The following is a 25,482-nucleotide window of genomic DNA, read 5'->3' as shown; positions in this document are numbered from 1 at the left end:
AGAAAACTCATGTTAGACTCTGTTTCACTCTCCATAGACGCTGCCAAACCTATGGAGTATCTCCAACACTTGTTTTGAATATAAATCTCCAGCATTCACAGTATTTTGTTTCTATTTCAACAAGATTCTGCAGACTAGAACCTTGATGTGTTGAATCCCAGTCTTATACTGGGGATTCAATAATGGTTCTCCTTTCTCCAAAAGAAGTGAATTAAATTGCTTCTTTGATCCTTTTTCTATTCAAAACCTGAACATAAAAACGACCATTTCTTCGTCAAATTGTTGTGTTGCTTGTGTATCCATGTGTTCCTGAAAAGAGGTGGTGGTAATCCGAAGTTGCACAATTAAATGGTCAATATACTTGTTCTTAACTTTATATTCAGCCACAATATGTTAATGTGTTGAACCTGCACCATGGAATTAGTTATGCAATCAACAAAGGAAGTCTATTCACATAGGTAACAGAGCCATTTATTTGGTAAAGCTCCAGTTCAAAATTAGGGAATGAATTTGTTGCATGTAATGCTAAAGGAATAAAAATGTAATATGGATCTGAGTTTCCTTTAAATTTGCCTCACAACAAAGTCTGTGATGTTTCACATGCATGCCCCATTATAATGGCAAGAATGACCATTATGTACACCACACCATATTTTCTTTTAACTTCACTGATTCATCACATGATACTTGCATCAAAATGTTGAACAGCGAATTTCCATAACTTTTTTCTCCATTAAAATAAATAGTAAGATTGAGCTGGCTGAATTAACCACCATTGCGATTATTATAACCAGTTACAGAATAGCACGGCAGGGCTCGGCATTGTATAATCACTGGGACTATAGATTAGTGCATTAATTAAGGAGTTATTGAGTTGTTCTCATTAGGCCTTATTTATTGTTATTAAGTGGCATTGTTATGACAGGGTCACTGGTGCAAAATGTAAAATAAAAATAAAATGGGTTCTAAGAGTGGGTTGTCAGTTTCTTGCCTTACGTTAAAATGTATCATCATGATGGGAATGTTTGATTTGGATAGTTAATCCTATGTATTTTGACTGCCATCAGAAGTGATGACAATGTGTCCTTTGCACCTTATTAAAATGTAAGTGGTATATCAAAAATAGCACAGGGATTACAAGACTGCTGGAGTAATTGAAGCCTGAAAGCTTCTGGTTTCTGTCTTGTTTTTACAACTTCAAAGGGAAGAAAAGTGAACACTGAATCATCCAAATTATGAAATAGGAAGATATAAACTGTCCTTAAGGTGAATTAACTGTCTATAATTAGAATTTCTCTGTTTCTAGCAATCAGTTCAGCCTTCAAATATTAACTTTAAACATTTCAGGCTGAGGAACATCACAGAAGAACAAGACTTTCATGCTGCCATTGGCCATTCTGATTGGCGCCATGCTATATTTTAATTACTTTTACAGAAACTTATGCCATAAATTTGTCACTGGAGGGTCAGAGTACAAAATGGTTGACCATTCATTGTCAATATAACTGTTGCAATGAATGAGAACCATGTGAAAAAGGTTAGTCACCTTTTGAATGAGATGAACAGGAATTTCTTCAGTGAGAGTATGGTGAATCTGTTGAACCCATTGCCACAGAAGGCTGTGGAGGCCAAGCCCCTGATTTGATTTAATATATTATTGTCAGATGCACTGAGATACAGGGAAAAGTATTATTTTGCACGCTACTCAGGCAGTTCATATAAGACGTAAATATTTCAAGGTCATAGAACAGAATGCAGAATACAGTGTTACAACCACAGAAAAACTGAAGAGAGAGATCAACTTTAAAATTTGAGAGGTCAGTTCATAAATTACATAGATGGATCGGTTCTTGATTAGTAAGAGGTTCAAAGTTATGAAGAGGAGGCAAGAGTTTGGGGTTGAGAAACGTATCAGGTGTGCTCAAATCAGGGAGCAGACTCACTGGGCAGAAGGCCCTAATTCTGTTCCATAAGATATTGTTATAGTTTTACTATTATTCAAAGTTAGTTTCATAAATAGTATTGCTGAAAGCTATAATTCAAGGCATTAAACTACTTTAATATGTATTCACAAAGTAGTTGTTTTTCTCATCCTTGGAGAAATATTTCATCCATACCCAACATATTGGCAAAGCTCAAGTTCATTATTCATGATGTTTTGTCCATTGTTGCCATTTGCAAAATGGTTACAGTTTTCAATATATAATCAATGAGTCATTTATTTTCTCCTATCCAAGGACCCAGAAAGATTATCATTCCAAAACTTAGTAACAGCTGTAAAAATTCAGCTCCTCAAGCCTGCTCTGCCATTCATTAAGATCATGACCTGTTCTCCCTCCAAATTTTATTCACTCACCCTGGCTCCATATCCGTCTTTACTCTTGAATAACCAGTTCCTAATAATTAGATTTTTAATCATTAATTGTACTTGTCACTGTTTCTTTTCAATGGAGATAATTCAAAACTCCAAACCTTTTTCTTCTCAAGAGTGTTTCAGAATTGTCCTCCTGAAAGGTCTGTCTCTAATTTTTTAATGTATGCCTCCACTATCTGTTTTTCTTCATCAAATCTATCAATTTCTTCCAAAATTACTATATGTTCTATATCTCAGAGAATGCAAATTTAGGTAATTTGCTTTCTGGTCTAACCTTTTGAGCCCTAATTACATTCTGTTCTGTTCTTCTTCCAAGGCAATATATCTTTTCTAATTTTCCACACCCAGAACTGGACAGAGAATTCAGATATGTTTTAACAGGGACCTTGTATAGCTGTAGCAAAATTCTTATCCTTATATGCTATTATTTTCTCATCAACACTTGTATAGGTTAACATTCCACTAGTCCTTTTGATTTTGATTTTGTACCTGGCTACAAAACTTTGGTGCTCTATGTACTCTATCTCTGAACATTGCCTGGTTTGTAGATTTTCACTATTTCAATAAATACTCAAATTATTCATTTTAGGACAAAATGGATGATTCCACATTTATTTACATTTAAAATCCATTTGCCAATTTTAGCATTCAATCTGTCAACGTATCTTTTCAAATTTATGTTGCTTTCTGTACTATCTAATATGTTGACAGATTTGAGCGCATGGCTCTTTGTTATGTAAGTCATCAATAAATGCACTGAATAGTTGAGGTCCTGTCATTTGTAGGACACCACACAGCATGCCTCCATTTTGAATACAGATCCAACATCCTTCTTGTTATCAACTACCTAAATGAACGGCCTAACCAGGATAATAATCTACATTAAATCCGATGAGATTTAGTTGTGTAATCCTATGTGACAACTGATCCAAAGTTTGGGATGAAGTAATAAAACAATTTGGGCATTTGAAAAGGAAAGCAAAAACGTACTTGAAGATTCTAGATTTTATTTATTTCACTCGGGTGTTAACTTTAACTAACAGACATTATCTGAAACATTATCAAATGCGTTATGGAAGTCCATATGAACTACATACTGCTGCCTACTTCTTCTGAAGCAATTCAAGTAGTTTGTTCTCCATGAAATTTCATCTGAAAATCCGTGGGTGGAATGGCAAGGAATTTGGGAAAATGTGGCAAGAATGATGCAATGAGTTTTTAGACATGGAGAAAGAAATAGTCTGAATTTTCCACCTAAGTTTTTAAAGGCTCGATAAGAATCTCACTAATAACTAGCAAGGACACAATTTCCATACATTTGTATTTTATTACCAGCTATTCCCACCTCATTTCTATGCAGGTTGCTAATCTCCCAGACATCAGTGAGAAGCTAGACAGCGCCAATATCCAATGTGAAAACCACAGTGATTATCTGACGGTTGATGATTTCTCTGGACCTCCACAATGGCATTCAGTCTCCAACATCCCATGCCAGGCTTCATGGGCAGCACTACCCATGGAGGTCAACATGGGTAAAACACCAGTCTCACCCTGTCATCACAGCAAATCTCAGACTCACTTATAATGTTGTTCATCACATCTCTCCTTCACTCTGCACATGAAGGTGTTGCCGGCTTCAACATTCCTGCTAGACCACTTTGAGCATGTTAACACACATACATCCCATACATCAGAAAGACGAGCATCTCGGGATGGCTAGTTTGATTTCTTAGTACCCACACGTTTTGTGCTTACTTGGATACTCTCAGAATCTGCTTTGGCTTTTAGCGCTTGGCCACTTCTTTCAGAACTCACAGATTCTCAGTAGCTCTCTCTTGCCTCATCTTTTAAAACAGACAAAGGCAGGAAGCCTGAATTGAATTGCCAGCAACGTTAAGTCAAGAGGGGGCAAGACATGTTGCGTATTGCATCATGCTACTTCAACACCTACAACACGTGCCAGCAGCTGATGTGACAAACACACTGTGTCAATCCAGGTAAGGCTCAACTAGCTTGGGAGTTACTGGCAAGTTGGTCTGTGCAGAAATCCATCACGATATTGGGTTATCCTCAGTCAGGGCTGTCATCTCAAATGGATGAAGGTGGGCCAAAGTCAATCTTGTTTGCTTAGTCTGGAAAGGTCACAGGAGCTGTCAGCAGTGCATGCACTTTTGGGGTAAGTGGGAAGGGTCAAGATTGGAACCAGAATGCTGGTACACAGAAAGATAATGATTGGAAAGGGCATAAGGGTTGAAGCCAATGTTGCATGGGAGGGCACTGGTACTGCAAGACAGGAAATGTTAAGACTTCAATAGGGCCAAGTGATGTGAATAACAATGGTGAGCATGGCTCTGTGATAGGTCAGGTGCTAAGGGGGAAATTTGAGAATGTACATGGTTAAATAACATGATTGGGAATGTGGGGAAGGTCAAGGTTGATGAATTGTCAGGGACTGCTGTAGAGAAAGAAATGTGACATTCAGGTGAAGCATCTAGGGAGAAAAAGGCCCCTATAGATCTCTCTCAAGTGCAATCTTGAAAGTTTTGCATCTTAAAGCCGTCTCAACTATGTAATAAAGACAAATAACAGCTGGAAACACACTCAGAGCAACTCCTGTTTTGTTTTCCTGTGGGGAGTGGTAGCCACTATTATCCTATGGGATGCCCTTCAAGCTGACTGTATGAAACAGTGACACAGATTTGAAATGAAACATATATTCTGTTGCATTAAGCTACATGTTTAACTCGTATATCTACCAACAATTTAGATTCAAAATTCTAGCCATAAGCTTTATCACATTATTACATCATTACAAAATACTTGCAGTAATCTCTGTGATTACAGCTGGCCTTTACACTGTGACCTGCAGTCAGCAATTCATACAAAAAAAATTCCAAAGCTCTCATAGACTACAAAAGGGCATGGAACTCTGAAAATAGAAGGTGGTCATTTGACCCTTCGAACCTGCTCTGCCATTCAATATCATTATGGCTGATCATCCAATTCCATACCCTGTTCCTAATTGTCTTCCATACTTAAGATCTCTTTAACCCTAAGACTCATATCTAATTTCTTGAAAATATCCAATATTTTGGCTTCAACATCTTTCTAAGCAGTAAAAAATAAAATTGATTTTCTATAGTTGTGTTACTGAATTTCACTATGAAGTAATTACATCAGTTCTGCATTGTCTCCAATAGGTTATTGAAGATAAACATTGATCAACATTGAACAAGTTCAAAAGATCTTTCTGCCCTCTTCTTGTGCCACTTACAGTTCCTTGATTCCATCACAATTTGTATTTTATTTGATTACCCTTCCAAATATCATGTGGCCTTTATCACCAGACTTGTTATGAACTTTATGATACAGGGAGCACAGTGGTTAGCACTGTTGCCTCACAGAGTCAGGGACCTGGGCTCAATTCCACCCTTCAGTGACTGTGTGGCATTTGCACATTTTACCTGTGTCTGTGTGGGTTTCCTCCAGGTGCTGTGGTTTCCTGCCACAGTCCAAAGATGTGAAGCTTAGGTGGATTGGCCATGCTAAAATGTCCATAGTGTCCAGGGATGTGCAGGCTAGGTGGATTAGCTATGGGGAATTGCAGGGTTATAGGGATCGGGTGGGGGGAGGGGACGAAGGGATGGTGGGATGCACTTTGAGGCTCAGTGTAGACTCAATCCGCCAATTGGCCTACTTCAACACTGTAGGCATTCTATGATTCTCAGGATTATATGATTTTAAGTCATCCTGAATGGAATCAGCGACAGCAAATGTAATCATCACTGCCGCAACTATAGAAAGATGGTGTAGAATAATTGAGGAGGCAAAAAGGTGTCAACAAGCTGAGGACCAGCTGCAGCCCAATAGTCTCCACATGGAGAAGTCACAACAGAAAGTGCCCTGAGGACATGAAGGAGGTGCATGAGGGACAGAGTATATCGTCCTCAAACTTGTTTCCTCCAGATGAGTCTGTTGATCTGATCCACTAGAGAAGAAGGAAAGCTCCTCTGATTTGGATGCTGAGATTTGGAAAACAATAGTCACCTCAAACTCAAGCTTTCATATGGCAGCCTAATGCTGAGCTCTTCAAGGAATAGGACATGCAACAGAACTTAGGAAGAATGCTGTGGAGATTGAAGATGTGGCTAAATAATTGCATCAAATGGAAGTTTTGTCGATTATGGAAATATGCAGTGTGTGAAAGTAATTAATTTCAGAATGCATCAAGTGCATAGTGGCATGAAGAATTACTCACGATTGTGCCACTGTAAACTAGGAAAAATTAATAGTACAACCCCACTTCTGAACTTGAAAAAAATACCTCATATAATGACATTTTTGATTTAATTCTTTATTAAAGCAAAAATAGCTTCCAATCACCTCTCTGATTCTTTGAGCCTAATCATTCATTATAGTCCTGACATCATGTTATCTTAGTCATCAATAACAGTGAAGTAAAATACGGTTTCGGCAGTGTACTGCATGACCTTATGCATTGTGCTGGTTTGACAATACACTAGATAAATGCATTGCAATGAAAGAATCATCACTTGGGATGTACTAGTTTTATTGATTGGAGTGACACGCATTGTTTTCAAATATTAATTTTATTAAGCAAGTGCTTTACTGCTGCATGAGGAATTGAATATACTGCACAAATAATTTATACATGCCTGGTATTCATGAAAATAGCTTCCAGGCTGCTGCTATTTTTCAGGTCCTGCCTGGAGCAATTGTTGCCAATGCCCAAAGCCTTTCTTTCTGCAATCTTTATAAGGACACACCATTCTATCAGCTAATCAAGCAATAGATAAGAATAGTAGGATTATAATATGTTATTTTAAATAGGTAAGAACAAAATGTTTTCTTTTTCTCAAGAAACATTGTGATCTGAAAAAAAAACAACTAAATGCAGTAGTTAAATATGATGGCCCAAGGGACTTCATAGGAGCATTTTCGTGTAAAGTATGACAGTGAGCTGTGCAAGGAGAAAGCTTGGTCATACAGGTCAGTTTTAAGGAGGTTTTTAAAGAAGGCGAGCTTGGGGCCCATGCAGCTCAAGGCACAGCCACTATTGGAGGATCAATAACAATTAAGGACACTCAAGAAGCCAGTATTGGCTGAACGTGGATTTCTCAGTGTGTTTTAGGATTAGAGAAGATACCAAAGTAGGAAAGGGTGAAGTCATAATGGACCTTGAAAGGCTCGAGGTAGAACTATGAGCTGAGCATCATCAATTTGCAATAAAGCTAACAGCTATGTTGATGTGGGGCTGTACCTTGATAATAATTAGGAATGGGTCAATGATAGATTTTTGGGAGCACCAGAGGTAATGGTGCAGGAGAGGGAAGATATGTCATTGCATACTCTGGAATGGGTTAGATAGACAAAAATGAAATAACTTGAGAGTATAAACACAGTTAAATGAATGTGGAGAGTTGTTGGATGCAGATTTAGTGATCAATCATGTCAAAGACTGGAAGCAGATTAATAGATTCATACAACATGGAAACAGACCCTTCAGTCTAACTTGTTCATGCCAACCAGGTCTCGTAAACTGAAATAATCCCATTTGCATGAATTTGGTCAATATTCTTCTAAACCTTTCCTATTCATATACCTGTCTAAATGTCTAATTGTACTTGCCTCTATCATTTCCTCTGGCAGCTCATTCCATAGTTTTGATCACAAAAGACAACAAGGTAAAGTTTACTTTTGTCACAGTCACGTATAATGTCATTTGTGACTTTGATAAGAGTTATTCTGGTATTGCGGGAAGGGTAGAATCCAGATTATAGAGAGATTCAAGCATGGATTTCTGGGAAAGTTGAGAATGGATTTGCATGACAAGGTGTTCAAGGACTTGACAGAAGAAAAGGTCTTGGAATGAGATTGTGGCTTGAAAGCCCAGTGGAGTAAAAGGATTTTTGAAGAGGGTAAGGAAGGCAGCTTTAAAAGGAGAGAGCAACAAGTGCTAACAATGTTGACTAATTGGAGACAAGGAGAGGAAGTTGGGTATTTAGCAATTTGATGGGATATGGTTTCAAGGAACAGGAGGTGAGCTTCATGGATAATGTGTGCTCAGACATATCATGATGGAAGACCAGAGATAAACTAGAAAATGATGCAACCTCAGAAATAGAATGCAAAAGTGTTTAGGTAGGGAGTTATACTTTAGAACAAGTTTGGCAGTGGATCAGTGGAAAGGGTAGATGCTGAAGAGGCACATAACTTAACATAGAATTAATGATTTCCTTGCATTTATTGTTAGATGGGAAAATGAATGATACATGGGAAAGGGATTTAAGAAGCTGCCTTGATGCAAGGAAAAATAAGCTACCAACCAGCATCGCATCCCTGATGGATCAGACAAACTAAACGTATTATTGTTTAATGTAATTAGTCATACAGGAATCCTCAAAGACAACATTTCCAGTTACAACAGTAAGGGCAAAAAGTTAGTTTTTCCATTGTGAGGAATAATGAGCTTAGTCCTCTGGATTTGGCTTGATGACCTTGCAAACTTGGAGTGCAATTTCCAAATGTTTTTCTTGGACTGTAGATTGTTACTCTTGTCCCAAGAGATTACACTGTTAGATGATAGATTAGTGATGAGAATAATTGTATTTGTCTGGATTGAATAGGCTTGATCTGGTGATTTTGTTTCCTGTATCCCAATACTATTCCCAATTTAGTAGACAATTGTTTTTCAGTTTTGTGGAACAACAAAAACTTCCATCTATAGATGCTTTGTACATTCACTGATCTTTGATAGTGCGTTCATCAGATGATTCTCTGGTGTCAAACCCAGCAGTGATTTAGCTAAATTAAAATATGAAAAACTGTCTAATGCAGAGCCTTTTGCTTTTGTTTTCAATTAGTAGAAAGATAATGATGTATGAGCTTTCTAAGACCCTATTTCATCTTCCATTATGAATTAGTTTATACAAGAATATAGAACAATAAAAGTTCTCAGATTCATTTTTCACAAATCCTTCGGTGGGTAGATGAAGTTGCTAGAAATCAGAAAAAAGTGCTTTTCAAGGACAAGTCAATAGAACGTAAAAATGTATGCACACAAAAGTGTTGATTGATAACAGCATTCAGGTAACAATATGCACTAGACACAAACCTTTTGTTAGTTGACACAATTAAAAATGGAGGTTGCTTAATAGTTAATCAAAAAGCATTCAAAAATACCATGGAAAGAAAGACAGACACAGTCAGATGGAGGGGAAGAGATGAACAGAGTTCGAGATGCAGAGAGAGAGATTAAATTCTGGTCTTGAATTCTACTACAAGGAGTTCTCTTCATTTTAGCAAAATCTATCCTTTCACTGTTGTTGCTCCTGATCATTTTAATAACATTTATTTCAAACTATTCCTTCCATGGATAGTCATTTTATGGCAAAATATCTATTATACAGTCTTTTGCAATGTTACATATTGGAGTATTTAAAGAGGTAAATTGTATGGGTTGGTGAGCTCCATAATGCAGCATCAGTAGCATGAGGAGAGGTCTGATACTGATGTTAATCAGTCAATATATCTGGCTTAATGCCTATATTTCAAACATGGTCTGTGTGGAACCACTGAATACTTGTGCTAATCTCTGACTATAAAATGTGTGCAACACGGCTCTTGTGCTGCAGTTCTAATGTCCCTACCTTTAGACCAGAAGGCCTGGCTTCATGACCAACTTGCTCCAGAGTTATGTCTGATTAAAGGTTGATTAAAGAAAACATATTTAAAATATGTTCAATTACACAAGAAACCCCTTAATTCTTGTTAAAGGGATAGGTATCCAACTTTAAATGAAAGATGCTTTTGACTAGTTTCACAGGTCAGTGCAACACCGAGGGCCAAAAGGCCTGTACTGCGCTGTAATGTTCTATGACATGCTGTAGACCTGCTCTGTCGAGGTTTGTTGAAGTACAATTGCTTATTTTTGGTTTGTGGACGTACTAGTGCATCTGACCAAGGAAGGCAGAGGAGTTAGTCACTCAAGGCTCCAAGCATTATTGTGAAATGTAGGTCTTTCTCTGCAACATGAGAGAAATAAAGAAGCAGGAATACAGTGAGGGAAAAGTCTGTGAAGATGGAGGAGGAAAAGAAGCAGTGACCTCTTTGGCACAAACCTGGTTTTCTGTGAGTATTGCTTCAGAACCTACTTCCATTTGAAAAGTGGGGGCAAACACTCATGGCACCTACAAATTAGTCAAGATGGACCAGGAAGAGCTCCCTGGGGTAGGATGCACATATCTGAAGGACTTGCTTCTTGTATGAACAGACCAGCTGCACATTGAGAGATCATAACCCTTTTCTATTTCTCAATGCTTCTGATTGATCCCAGGAAGACCTCAGTCCCACATGTAAGCAGTTAATGTGCCTGGCCTGATGAAAATCCAACAATATCAGCGAATCCCACAGCTTTGGTTTCTTGACTCTCTGGGTCTGTTGTGAGTCCAACAAATTAATTTGTTCTTATGAGTAGGTAATTGGTTACGCCCCTGATGGATTCGTGATCACAGTGAGGCCCAGTCAACATATTAGAACATCAAACATAGAACATTACAGCATAGTACAGGCCCTTCGACCCTCGATGTTATGCCGACCTGTGAAATTAATCTGATGCCCATCTAACCTGCACCGTTCCATTATTATCCATATGTATGTCCAATGCCCATTTAAATGCCCTTAACGTCGGAGAGTCTACTATTGACGCTGGCAGGCCGTTCCATGCCCCTATTATTCTCTGAGTAAAGAAACTACCTCTGATATCTGTCCTAAATCTATCACCCTGCAATTTAAAGCTATGTCTCATGTTAGCCTTCACCATCCAAGGAAAAAGGCTCTCACTGTCCACCCCTATCTAACCCTCTGATTATCTTATACGTATTGATTAAGTCACCTCTCAACCTTCTTCTCTCCAACAAAAACAGCCTCAGTTCCCTCAGCCTTTCCTTATAAGACATTCCTTACATACCAGGCAACATCCTAATAAATCTCCTCTGAACTGTTTCCAAAGCTTCCACATCCTTCCTACAATGCAGTGACCAGAATTGCATGCAATACCCGAGGTGCGGCCTTACCATTATCTTGTACAGCTGAAGCATGACCTCGTGGCTCCAAAACCCAATCCCTCTACCGATAAACGGCAACACACCAATGCCTTCTTAACAACACTATCAACCTGGGTGGCAACTTTCAGGGATTTATGCGCCCGGACACTGAGATCTCTCTGTTCATCCACACTGCCAAGAATTTTACCATTAGCCCAGTACTCTGCATTCCTGTTACTTCTTCTGAAGTGAACTACCTCACACTTTGCTGCTTTAAAATTCATTTGCCACTTCTCAGCCCAGATCTGCATCTTATCTACGTCCCTCTGTAACCTATAACATACTTCGGCTCCATCCACAACTCTGCCCACCTTAGTATTATCTGCAAATTTACTAATCCATCCTTCTACACCCACATCCAGCTAATTTATAAAAATGTCAAAAGCAGTGACCCCAAAACAGATCTTATGGCACACCACTGGGAACTGAGCTCCAAGATGAAAATTTCACATCCTCTGTCTTCTTTCAGTTAGCCAATTTCTGATCCAAACTGCTAAATCACTTTCAATCCTAAAACTCCATATTTTGTGCAATAGCCTACGGTGTGGAACCTAATCAAACGCCTTACTGAAGTCCATATACACCACATCAATTGCCTTATTTTCACCCATATGTTTTGTCACCTTCTCAAAGAACTCAATAAGCTTAATGAGGCATGACTTATCCTTCATAAAGTCGTGTTGACGATCCCTAATCAAATTATTCCTTTCCAGCTGATTATAAATCCTATCTCTTATAACCTTTTCCAACATCTTGCCCACAACCAAAGTAAGGCCCACTGGCCTATAATTACCAGGTTTGTCCTGATTCTCCTTCTTAAACAAGGGAACATTTGCTATCCTCCAGTCTTCTGCACTACTCCTGTTGACAATGATGACATGAAGATCGAAGCCAAAGGCTCTGCAATCTCCTCCCGGGCTTCCTAGAGAATCTGAGGATAAATTCCATCCAGCCCAGGGGTCTTATCTGTTTTCAGATCTTCCAAATTTCTAAAACCTCCCCTTTGTCAATCTCAATCCAATCTCACCTTGTAGCCCATATCTCCATATTCTCACTAACATTGCCCTTTTCCAATAAGAATACTTTCGAAAAGTATTCATTCAGCATTTCCCCTATGTCCTCAGATTCCACACACAACTTTCCACTACTAACTTTGATTGACCCTAATCTTACACTTGTCATTCTTTTATTCCTGATATACCTATAGAAGGCCTTAAGGCTTTCATTGATCCTATCTGCCAACAACTTCTCATGTCCCCACCTGACTATTCTTAGCCCTCTCTTTAGATCTTTTCTAGCTAACTTATAACTCTCAAGCCCCCTAACTGAGCCTTCATGCCTTATCCTCACGTAAACCTTCTTCTTCCTCTTGAGAGCTTCCCTCCTGTCCTGAGCATTTTTGCTGAACACAAAGTCCAACACTTAGCAAAGGCCACATTCTGGCATTCATTCAGCCCATCACCTTAAAGGCCAAAATCACTTCTTGTGGAAGCAGTCATGCAGTCAGAGCAGTGACCTTGAAAATGGAAACCATGACTGCGCATCATCCTTCAACCCTATTGAGCATTCCAGTATCATTACACTTGAAATTCAGTTTAACATCCTTGACTTGCTCTCAGATAAATCCCTGTTATCAGCCATAATCTTTAAGCTGGCCCCCAACGCAGTGTTACAATCCACCCCAATCCCAACATGGCCTCCACCATCTTCAGCACTTTCTCTATCATCTATCGGCCTCCCATTGTTAGCCTCGAATCTTGGAAATGCAGGAGTAATGAAACCAAGACCATGACCAACAGATAGGAGCAAGCGAGGACTGCAGATGCTGGAGATCAGAGTCATGAGTGTGTTGCTGGAAAAGCACAGCAGGTCAGGCAGCATTCAAGGAGCAGGAGAATCGACGTGTTGGGTATAAGCCCTTCATCATTCCTTTTGAAGGGCTTATGCCCAAAATGTCGACTCTCCTGCTCCTCGAATGTTGCCTGACCTGCTGTGTATTTCCAGCACTGCACTCTTGACTATGACTGACAGATGTTACACCATACTTAAGTCCTGTTTCGGACCTGGTCACCGCTCCCATGCAAGAAAGAGTGCACTCCAAGCTTTATGGGAATCCATTGGCCACAATTCTGCCAGACATCTCCATGCCCTTTGACAGTGGCAAGAGAATCCAACAGGTACGCCAAGCCATCATCACCTCAGTGATTAGATTTATTAGCATTACTTAATGGGTCACACCAAAGTCCTCATCAGTAATTTAATTGCACAGTAATTTGACTGCATCCTCACAGTCCAGTGAATCTGCATTCATATTATCTTAGTTGTTCCATCACCAGAAACCAAACAGCCGACTGAAACTTGGCTGCAAACTATACATTCCTTCCAAAGTACACACTTTCCCAGTGTCATGGTTGGCATCTCAGAATGTCAGATTCATCACAATGTCCTTATTCTCTGCGATTTGGAGTGACTCTCACTAATTCTCATGAGGCTGATAAGGTGGGATGCTTGGCAGTGCTGGTACACTGGGCTGGGGCGGAAATGGGACATGTCACAACATTTCAGAGTCCACTTCATGTCAGAGGGTCAGAAAGAGGGAGGTGGAGTTGAAGAGGAGCATAAGGCATTAACACATGCTGATAAGGTGGTAAAGAAGGCATATATTATGGACATTGAGTATAAAAGCTGGCAAGTTACGTTACAACTGTCTAAGACTTTTGTCAGGCCACATTTGAAATACTGTGTGCAGTTCTGGTTGCCGCACTATAGAAAGGATATGGACACTTTGGAAAGGGTGTAGGAGATGTTGAATAGGATGTCGCCCGAGTAAATTAGCTATAAAGACAGTTTGGACAAACTTGGATTGTTTTCATCAGAGCATCAGAGGCAGAGGGATGACCGATAGAAGTATATAAAATTCTAGTAAACAGGGTGGAAATGTCAAATACTAGGGGGCATAGGTTTAAGGTGAGAGGGGCAAGGTTTCAAGAATATGAGTGAGGAAAGTTTTTTTTTCTAACACAGAGGATAGTAGGTGCTTGGAACAAACTGCCAGGAGAGGTGGTAGAAGCAAATACGATAGCAAAGTTTAAGAGGCATTTAGACAGTCATGAACAGGTAGAGTAGACAAACATGGACCACGTGCCGGCAGATGGGATTAGTTCAGAATGGTATCATGGTCAGCACAGATATATTGGGCTGAAGGGCCTGTTCCTATGCTGTAGGGTTCTACATTCTCTGTAACAGGAACATTCTTGGCAACAATAATCACACTGGGCCCTGTCACTATCAGCCTTCTGATGGGGAGCACCATCTCCTCCTCAGGATGGATATCTGACTCAACCTGCCAGTTATAGAGTCACACAGCACAGAAATAGACCCCTTGGACCAATTCATCCATACCAATGAGGTATCCTAAACCGAGCTGATTCCATTTGCCAGCACTTGGCCCACATCCCTCTATACCCTTCCTATTCATATTGTCATTCAGATGCCTTTTAAATGTTATACTTGTAACTACCTCCACTACTTCCTCTGGCAGCTTTGGTCCATAAAGCACCTCTTGCCCACTTCTTTCCACTGTGGACAATTGTATTCCACCTGAGTGCAGAATATCATCACTCATTTTATAAAGTGTTTTGATGATATATCTGTTATAGCTGGAGATAGATGGACAGAGGAGGAGAGGATGACAGGATGATATGATTTTAAGCTCTGTGAGGATGAGGTGGAATATCTGAATAGTATATGTGAGATCTGAATGCAAGGGGACTGCTAATGGGTCAGCAATGTGGATATGATACAATGAGCAGCATGAGTCATTGGGAGCATTGTTCCTCTAAAGATATCATTTGAAAATGCTTTCACTCAGCTTCAAGACCTACTGGGAGTCTTTGAACACCTTTTCACACTGCTTCCAGGTACTTGGATCTAGCATCCAGGAGTTTGTTTCTCTGGTTTTTCCTCTCATATTCTTTGTAGAACATTTCTTCAGGGCATCCTTGCCCTCTGTGCAAATATAATATCTCTCCTCCTAGTGACTTCCATGATGAATTCTTTCACTGCCTTATTGGTTGTTAGCAGCAGAATGAAATCAGGTTGTGAACAAAGTGAGAGGTGTATAAATGTACCCGGACCAACCTTGACCAGTTTGCAGCCATGTGCTTTAATTCAGAAATATTACACAGTGAGATAGACAAAGGGAACAAACAAGAGTCAGGGGAACATCCAACACAACTTCATTTAACACTTTATTGAGGAAGTATAATATTTATCAGACTCTGCTATTTTACTTTAATTAAAAACTATCAAACCCTTATTTCATTCTATGCAACTCTTCTTAAAGAAGAACAGAAGGCCTTTTAGAACTGGCAGCTGGCTGGATGATGTGCCTCAAACTCTAGTAGGACTCTGCTGTGGAAGAAGTTTGGCCAGATGGACTGGGGGAAATCAGGCAACTGACAGAGAACATGGGACACATTTGGCTTCATGTGAAATTAGTCAAAATAAAAACAGACAGTACACATTTGTGTGCCTCAACAAGAGGAGACATGGGTGTTCTTACAAATCATAATCACCAAGCCTGAAAATGGCTGTGTACAAACCTGCAGTTTTGTCAAGGGAGAGCTGGTTTAGCTCTGTTGGCTGGATAGTAATTCATAACACACAGTGATACCAACAATAGGGGTGCAATTTCCACACCAGCTGAGGTTAACATGAAGGATTCTCCCTCTCAGCCTCAGCTGAGACATGGTAAACCCAAGATTAAATTACTGTTGTTTCTTTCTGTCTTGTAAGACAGCAGTGACTTTACTGTTTAGTCTGGCTTTTTGAAGTAATGACACAATAATTATCACCACCTTCATTCTCCATTGTTGAAATTTGAATTACAGCAAAATAGATTTGCACTTTTAACAGCCTAAAAGAAGATGTGAAACAAAATGATGTACTGGACAAGATTTATTTTTCAAGATCAATACTGTTGCCTACAATATAAAACTGTAACGCTTGTTAGAACCAATGGGTAGCCTACATTAAAAAAGAAACACGTCTTAAAAATACTTTTGTATTTCATTTTTGTTTTAGTTCTCAAAAAAAGGACTAATAAAGTGAAATGTTATGTGCATTGACTGAATGTCAGCAACAAAACTGTAAATCTGAAATCTAATCACATCCCCCCCAAAAAACAGAGACAGTGAAACAATTACTCTTGACTGGCTTGTTAATTTGATTTTTGAATTTCAATTTTGATGGAAAAAACTAAAATGGCAGGCAATTTGATGGCTCCAACCTCTAACATCTGACAAGTTCCCTGTCTCACTGCTTCCCTTGAGTAGTTTAAATATATTTTACATAGAATTTAAATCATCTGCCCTAGCTAATTAGGGATGGATATTCTTACAAGTCTGATTAGAAGCTACACAATATACTGAGCAGTGGAGCAAGAAGCCCATAAAACTATCCTCATAGCCACCCACATTAAGTGCTTCTACAAAACCAATTAAGTAAAGTTGCTGAAAAAGCAAATAAAAATATGGAAAGTAAATAAAGTCATATTCGCAACATCTTACTCAATTAATATTGCTCTGAAAACATTTGTAATTATTAAAATTACAAGTAATCATTGGGCAAAGGAAAAAAGTATTGAATGGGGTTAGTGATGTATAACATCAGAATATTTCTTACAGTTTCTCTTGCTGGTATTCTGTTGTGTTGTGAAGTGAAAGGTGGGTAAATGTACTCTGACTAACCTTGACCAGTTTGCAATAACCCTTTTTAATTCTGACATGTTGCACAGTGAGATAGACAAAGGGAACAAGAGTTAGGGGAATGTCCTACACAACTTTATTTAATACTTTATCAAGGAAGTACGATATTTGTCAGGCTCTACTATCATACTTTAATTAAGCGCTATCAAACTCTATTGACCTCTTCATAGGACTATGCAATAAACAGTCTCAAAACTACTCTAGATATTTACTTCTGACACAGCTTCTGAGGATTTGGTACAATATGTATACAGGTCCCTACCACTGTAGTTGGACTGTTTGTCTGAAAAGGCTGGTAATATTCATTCAATAAGGGTGGGACAGGCTGTTCCTCAATCTTTGAAGGTTGGCTGATGTTTCAGTACTTGCAGTCATCCCCTCTCACTTAGGGCTGGTTCTTATCTTCTGGCCATCTGTTGGTGAGGTAGTCTCTCTAGTCAGTTTGATGAGGTTTGCCAAGAGGTACAAGGAACTGGAGATGCTGTGCAGTTTGGTTGGAAGTTGAAGGTGCTGTCTGGAGATGCAGTTGAAGAAGCTGCAAAAGCAAAGTGAGATGAGGCTCCAGGTTGCTCTTTTGTTCCCCTCCTCATACCCTTCTCAAAGATTTTGTGGCTTCCATCCAATACTAGCATTGAGCAAGGGAAGCAAGATCTAATGAGGTGACTACTCTCCATATTTAGAGGTTGCGGAACATGGTTTTGAACCTTTAACTATCAAGTGCTGTCCTTGTTACACCGTACCTCTGACCTCCTACTGAGCTGGGTGTCAATTCCATGTACTTTTCTTCCAACAAAGCACTTCACTGGATGTGTTAACAATGGTTTCTTCTGAAACAATGTGGCTGATAAAACCAGGCCACGCAGTTCCAGCCTGTCTGGGTTCAACGACAAATTGATTGTCCAAGGCCTGGCTGCCTGAATACTGTCTGTTCCAGTTCTGCAGTTTGCAAATGGCAGAATTCTTCTAGGTTTAAACTTGACTTCAACATTTTGTGTTTTTATCCATTTTCATGAAAAATTGTCACTACTTCTAAAGGATGGCTACACATAACTAAATGAATTCTCATACTGCATATTGGGATAAATATATGAGTAAATATGTGTTGCCGTTGGTTTATCAGTCACCTTTTAATGTCATGAGACCTCCCAAGGCTCTTTGCAGAAGCATTACAAACCAAATATATGTCACTGATCCACAAAAGGGGAGATTTTAGTCAGACAACCAAAACACTTGCTACTTTGATCAATTGAAGAAGTGTCTTAAAGGGGCAAGCATGGTTACCAGTGGTAAAGCAGTAAAATTTGGGATTTTGAGAATTTAAGAAGCACAAGATCGAGAGGGTGAGAGGCTGCAAGAGGTGATAGGCATAAGGAAGATTGAAGCCTTGGACAGATTTATAAATGAAGATGAAAATTTTAAGATCAACACATTATTAGATTGGAAGCCAGTGCAGCCCACCAAGAATAGGGGTTATCAAAAAAACTTGCTACATCGTAAGACACAAACAACAAAATTTTGGATGAGTTCAGGTTTATGGAAAGTGGGACCCCAGCCTGGAGTTCTCAGAAATGATCAAGTGTAGAGTTAACAAAGTCATGACTGAAGATTTCAGCAGCAGATGAGCTGAGACGCGAACAAACTTGGGAGATGATGCAGAAAGTGGAAATTTGAGAGCTTGGAATCTCCTCTCAGGATAATATATGATATCAATGTTGTGAACATACTGACATGGGGTGAACTTCTAGGGAACAAAGTTTAGTGCATAGACTTAAGCCAATGGCCTCAGTCTTCCCAATTGTTAATTGGGAGAACAATAGATGAGCAGTCGAATAGTTTTTAAAATTTGTTCACAGAATATGGGCATAGAACATAGAACATAGAACAGTTCAGGCCCTTCAGCCCTCAGTGTTGCGCCGACCTGTCATACCAATCTGAAACCCATCTAACCCGCACTATTCCATGTACGCCCATATGCTTGTCCAATGACGACTTAAATGTACTTAAATGTTCAACATCTTTGGCTAGACCAGCATTTATTTTCCATATTTAATTGCTCTGGAGAAAGTGATGGTGAGTTGCCTTGTTGAATCTTTGCAGTCTGCAGGGTGTAGGTACAACTGTAGTGCTGTAAGAAAGGAACTTTGATGATGTTGATGCAGCAACAATAAAGGAACAGTGATATAATAGGCCAGGATGGTATGTGGCTTGGAGGGGAAATTGTTGGTGCTGGTGTCCCCATGAATCTGCTACCATTGTCTCTCTTGGTGGATTTTGAAGGTGCTTTCTAAAAAGCCTTCAGAGCTACTTTAGTGCATTTTGTTGACAGTATACATTTGCTGCTGTGCATCAGTGGTGAAGGAAATCAATGTTTATGGTGGCGGATAAGATGCTATTCAAGTAAGCTGCTTTGTACTGATGATGTCAAAGTTGTTAAGTGCTGTTGGAGCTGCACTCATCCAAGCAAGTGGAAAGGCTTGGACCTATGCCTTGTCATGGTGGACAGTCTTTTTGGGAGTCAGGAGGCAAGTTACTTGCTGTTGAATTCGCAGCATCTGACCTGCTCTTAGAATCTCCGTATTTATATAGCTGGTCCAGTTCAGTTTGTAATCATTGGTAACCCAAAGGATTGAATATCAAGGTGTGATGTTTGACAATAGACAATAGACAATAGACAATAGATGCAGGAGTAGGCCATTCTGCCCTTCGAGCCTGCACCGCCATTCAATATGATCATGGCTGATCATTCCTAATCAGTATCCTGTTCCAGCCTTATCTCCATACCCCTTGACTCCACTATCTTTAAGAGCTCTATCCAATTCTTTCTTAAATGAATCCAGAGACTGGGCCTCCACTGCCCTCTGGGGCAGAGCATTCCACACAGCCACCACTCTCTGGGTGAAGTAGTTTCTCCTCATCTCTGTCCTAAATGGTCTACCCCGTATTTTTAAGTTGTGTCCTCTGGTTCGGCACTCCCCCATCAACGGAAATATGTTCCCTCCTGCCAGAGTGTATAATTCTTTCATAATCCTATACGTTTCAATCAGATCCCCTCTCAGTCTTCTAAATTCAAGGATATACAAGCCCAGTCGCTTCAGTCTTTCCGTGTAAGGCAATCCTGCCATTCCAGGAATTGACCTCGTGAACCTACGCTGCACTCCCTCAATAGCCAGAATGTCTTTCCTCAAATTTGGAGACCAGAACTGTACACAGTACTCCAGGTGTGGTCTCACCAGGGCCCTGTACAGCTGCAGAAAAACCTCTTTGCTTCTATACTCAATCCCTCTTGTTATGAAGGCCAGCATGCTATTAGCCTTCTTCACGACCTGCTGTACCTGCATGCTTGCCTTCATTGACTGGTGGACAAGAACACTCAGATCTCTCTGAACAGCCCCTTTACCTAATTTGATACCATTGAGGTAGTAATCTGCCTTCCTGTTCTTGCCACCAAAGTGGATAACCAAACATTTATCCACATTAAACTGCATCTGCCATGCATCTGCCCACTCACCTAACTTGTCCAGGTCACCCTGTAATCTCCTAACATCCTCATCACATTTCACCCTACCACCTAGCTTTGTGTCATCAGCAAATTTGCTAATGTTATTGCTGATACCATCTTCTATATCATTTACATATATTGTAAAAAGCTGCGGTCCCAGCACGGATCCCTGCGGTACCCCACTGGTCACTGCCTGCCATTCCGAAATGGAGCCGTTAATCACTACCCTTTGTTTCCTATTAGCCAACCAATTCTCTATCCAATCTAGTACTTTGCCCCCAATACCATGCGCCCTAATTTTACTCACTAACCTCTTGTGTGGGACTTTATCAAAAGCTTTCTGAAAGTCCAGGTACACTACATCCACTGGATCTCCCTCGTCCATCTTCCGAGTTACATCCTCAAAAAATTCAAGAAGATTAGTCAAGCATGATTTCCCCTTCATAAATCCATGCTGACTCTGTCCTATCCTGTTACTATTATCCAGATGTGCCGTAATTTCATCCTTTATAATAGACTCCAGCATCTTTCCCACCACTGAGGTCAGACTAACTGGTCTATAATTTCCTGCTTTCTCCCGCCCACCCTTCTTAAAAAGTGGCACAACATTAGCCGCCCTCCAATCCTCAGGAACCGACCCCGATTCTATTGAACTCTGGAAAATAATCACCAACGCATCCACGATTTCCCGAGCCACCTCCTTCAGTACCCTGGGATGCAGGCCATCAGGTCCCGGAGACTTATCAACCTTCAGACCTAACAGTCTCTCCAACACCAAATCCTGGCAAATAGAAATTCCCTTAAGTTCAGGTCCTTCAGCCACTGTTACCTCAGGGAGATTGCTTGTGTCTTCCCCAGTGAACACAGATCTGAAGTACCCATTTAATTCCTCTGCCGTTTCTTCGTTCCCAGTAATATATTCCCCTGCTTCTGTCTTCAAGGGCCCAATTTTTGTCCTAACCATTTTTTTGCCTTGGACATACCTAAAAAAGCTTTTACTATCCTCCTTTATATTCTTGGCCAGTTTACCTTCGTACCTCATTTTTTCTCTGTGTATTTCCTTCTTACTAATCCTCTGTTGTTCTTTAAAAGCTTCCCAGTCCTCCGTTTTCCCACTTATCTTCGCTAAGTTATACTTTTTCTCTTTTACCCTTATACGTTTCTTTACTTCCCTCGTCAGCCATGGTCGCCCATTGGACTATGGACTATGTCTTGTTGGACTATGTCTTGTTGAAGATGGCCATTGTCTGGTAATTATGTGACACAAATGCTACTTACTTTTTAACCAGCCAGTGGTACTGACAATGCAGAGTAGAGAGTTTTCACATACAGGCTGAAAACAAATGCTGTAGCTTCTGTTGATGCGAGTGAGAGACTTAGATAAGAAACAGTGGCACGGTGGCACAGTGGTTAGCTCTGCTGCCTCACAGCGCCAGAGACCCGGGTTCAATTCCCGCCTCAGGCGACTGACAGTGTGGAGTTTGCACGTTCTCCCCGTGTCTGCGTGGGTTTCCTCTGGGCGCTCCGGTTTCCTCCCACAGTCCAAAGATGTGCAGGTCAGGTGAATTGGCCATCCTAAATTGCCCATAGTATAGGTAAGGGGTAGATGTAGGGGTATGGGTGGGTTGCGCTTCGGCAGGGCGGTGTGGACTTGTTGGGCCAAAGGGCCTGTTTCCACACTGTAAGTAATCTAAAAAAAATGTGAGGTGACTAAGGAAAGATCCCTGGGAGACAATAGCAACAGTGTGGGAACATGGATTAACAGAAGTGGGAGCAGAATTGATGCAATTAGGTATTTCATGCTTACATTGACCTTTGAGAAGTCATGAGAGCAGGCAGGAGCAAAAATAAAGAATATATATGCATTTAGGGGTAAGACAGCAGGGAGGATTAAATGAGTAACAAAAATAAAAATTGCTGGGAAACCTTTATATGTCTGGCAGCATCTATGGAGAGAAATCAGAGCTAACATTTCAGGTCAAGTGAAAGGAACTAAGGATCACTCGACCTGAAACATTAAGATGCTGCCAGATTTGTTGAATTTATTAAGCAATTTCTGTCTTTATTTGAGATTTACAACAACCACAGTTTTGGTTTTCAGTTTTCAGCGTTAATAAGTTCTGGCCAAGTGGACTCATCGACCTCAGAGACATGACAGAGGCTAATATTGAGGTTATCTTGATCTAAAATGGCAAAATTGGCTATAAGCTTCTCTCACTTGCTGTTGGGGATGAGGCTGGAGTGAATAGGGAAAGGCCCTTTAAAAGGTGATTTGTTGTTGTGACCAGAAGCCAGGGGTTAACTTTGCACTCCATTGATCTTGAAATAGTGTGCAGCTTTAACAGACACAGGCAGAATCTAATAGTGTTACGAAATATCTTGCAGTAAATGGGTCGACCAATTTCTAGTGCATACTTTCAAGTCTGTACCCTTTGGTCTATAGAGAATGGAGTTGAGTGCTTATTGGGGAATAGCTGGGGTGCCAGCGAAAAATGGGTTTGCTGAGGACTAGGAAACCAAAGATGGATCTGGAGTTGTGATGGAGATTTGGAAAGGATAAGAAAGCAGTAGACTTGGAGGAATGAAAATATGGTGTGTTAACATCAGAACACAAGAGTAAAGTACAAAGTAACAAACATTGAACAAAACAAATTTTCATAATTTAGTTTTTCAGAATCAGAACTTGTTGCATTTTCAAGAATAAGCCAAAGGTATCTTGAAAAGATCAGGTTGAATAGAACAATTTAGCAAAAAGCACAGGATGGAATTTGTTATCAGGCCATACACAGTTGTAAATTAAAACTTCTCTGTAGGAAAGGTTAATTTAGAGCACATATAATCTTTTTTTCCTCTTTCATGCATACAAAGTATAATCGCTGTTCATGAGAACTTCTTTCCCTTAAAAGTGCCAACTGGTTGTGAACTTTATTCTTTTTGTTTCATCTCTTCACAATGAATCATCTTTTAATGGTCCACATTAGCAAAGTAAAAGCCTGAGAGTGTATTAAATGCTGATTTATCAGATAAATTGTCTGACAGGATGTTCCAGAATACTTTATATGCCTATGAGTTTACAACAAATTGCTCCACATAATTTTTTTCCTTGACTGTCAAAAAATGCATTGAAGCATTTTCTTTCATTTCCTTAAAATACTATAAGACTCAAAGTATTTGATAACTATGATAGAAAATGGGTGTACAGTGTATTAAATCAAATAGTCTGAAATCATGAAAAAGATTATGCTGGCAAGAACACTGATAAATGCCGTTATCATCTATACATTAACTGTAATATCTGGTTGCAGTTTCAGTTATTAAAATTCATAAAATCATACAATGTAACCATCGAGAAACATGTCATTCTGTCTTTCAAGTCTGCTTTGTTGGTTCTTTCTCTGACACAGTTCAACTAATCTCAACCTCCAGACCACTCCATGCTCCTTTTCCTATTCCTGGTTTTCACCAATGTGAAGGTCATAACGGACTTCAAGTTGGCTAAGTCTTATTTCTGAATGTGGGGGAATCATGGTTTGTAATCAGCAGATGTCTTTTTGTGTTGAGATATACAACACACAAACTTTATGTTGCCTCAACATCTGAACAATTACAGTGTGCGACAGAATGTGACCTGCGCTGTTGGGTGATTGAATACAGAAAAATTGATAGTTTAGCAGGGTACAAGGTTGGTACCTATTTCAGTGAATCTTCATCGCCAGTACACCAAGAGAATGATGTATTTAAGGGGTATTGCACTCATTACAGTGGAGTTGCTGCTGACTGCATGTGCCAGGGGTAACCTTATAGAGATTTATAAAATCATGAGGGGCATAGAAAGGGTAAATAAGCGAAGTATTTTCCCTGGGGTCGGGAGTCCAGAACTAGAAGGCATAGGGTGAGAGGGGAGAGATATAAAAGAGACGTAAGAGACGTAAGGGGCAACTTTTTCACACAGAGGGTTGTACATGTATGGAATGAGCTGCCAGAGAAAGTGGTGAAGGCTGGTACAGTTGCAACATTTAAGAGGCATTTGGATGGGTATATGAATAGGAAGGGTTTGGAGGGATATGGGCTGGGTGATGGCAGGTGGCACTAGATTAGGTTGGGATATCTGGTCAGCATTAACGGGTTGGACCGAAGGGTCTGTTTCTGTGCTGTACATCTCTATGACTCTATGACTCTAAGAAAGTTATCAACTAGAGTGCACCCAAAGGATAAAACTATAGGTTTCTCTGATGCAGCACTGGAAGCAATTGTTTTAGACATTGCTTTTGCATAGTTTGTTAGAAAAGAATGGGAAGAGTAATTCCCATAGAACAATAACATTCATGTACCCACTTGCATTGTCTTGCACACACAATGCAGATTCATCATTTATGGAGAAAGGACACCTTATTTATAAAAAAAAGGAGTTGACCTTTTCTGTTCCTGTCAAATAGACACATATCCCTGGAGATAGATGGAACATCTGGATAAGCTGTTAAAATATTAATGAATTTTCAGGGCACCCATTGAGAAATCATTACAATGCACCAAATAACTTGTGGATTAATCACTGCTGTTATTCAGGTAACTATAGAAAATGACTCACCATGGACTTCCTGATATTTTAGCTGAATGATGTTCCAAAGAATGGATACGGAAATGTCTGCTATACAAGAATGTGCAGGTGAAATCAGAACCTATTGAGTGTCAATAGCCATGTCAGCAGAAACGACT

Source organism: Chiloscyllium punctatum, chromosome 5 (assembly GCF_047496795.1).
Source record: "Chiloscyllium punctatum isolate Juve2018m chromosome 5, sChiPun1.3, whole genome shotgun sequence".
NCBI lineage: Eukaryota > Metazoa > Chordata > Chondrichthyes > Orectolobiformes > Hemiscylliidae > Chiloscyllium > Chiloscyllium punctatum.
The sequence above is the reverse complement of the archived record's forward strand: the minus strand, read 5'-3'. Positions refer to the sequence as shown.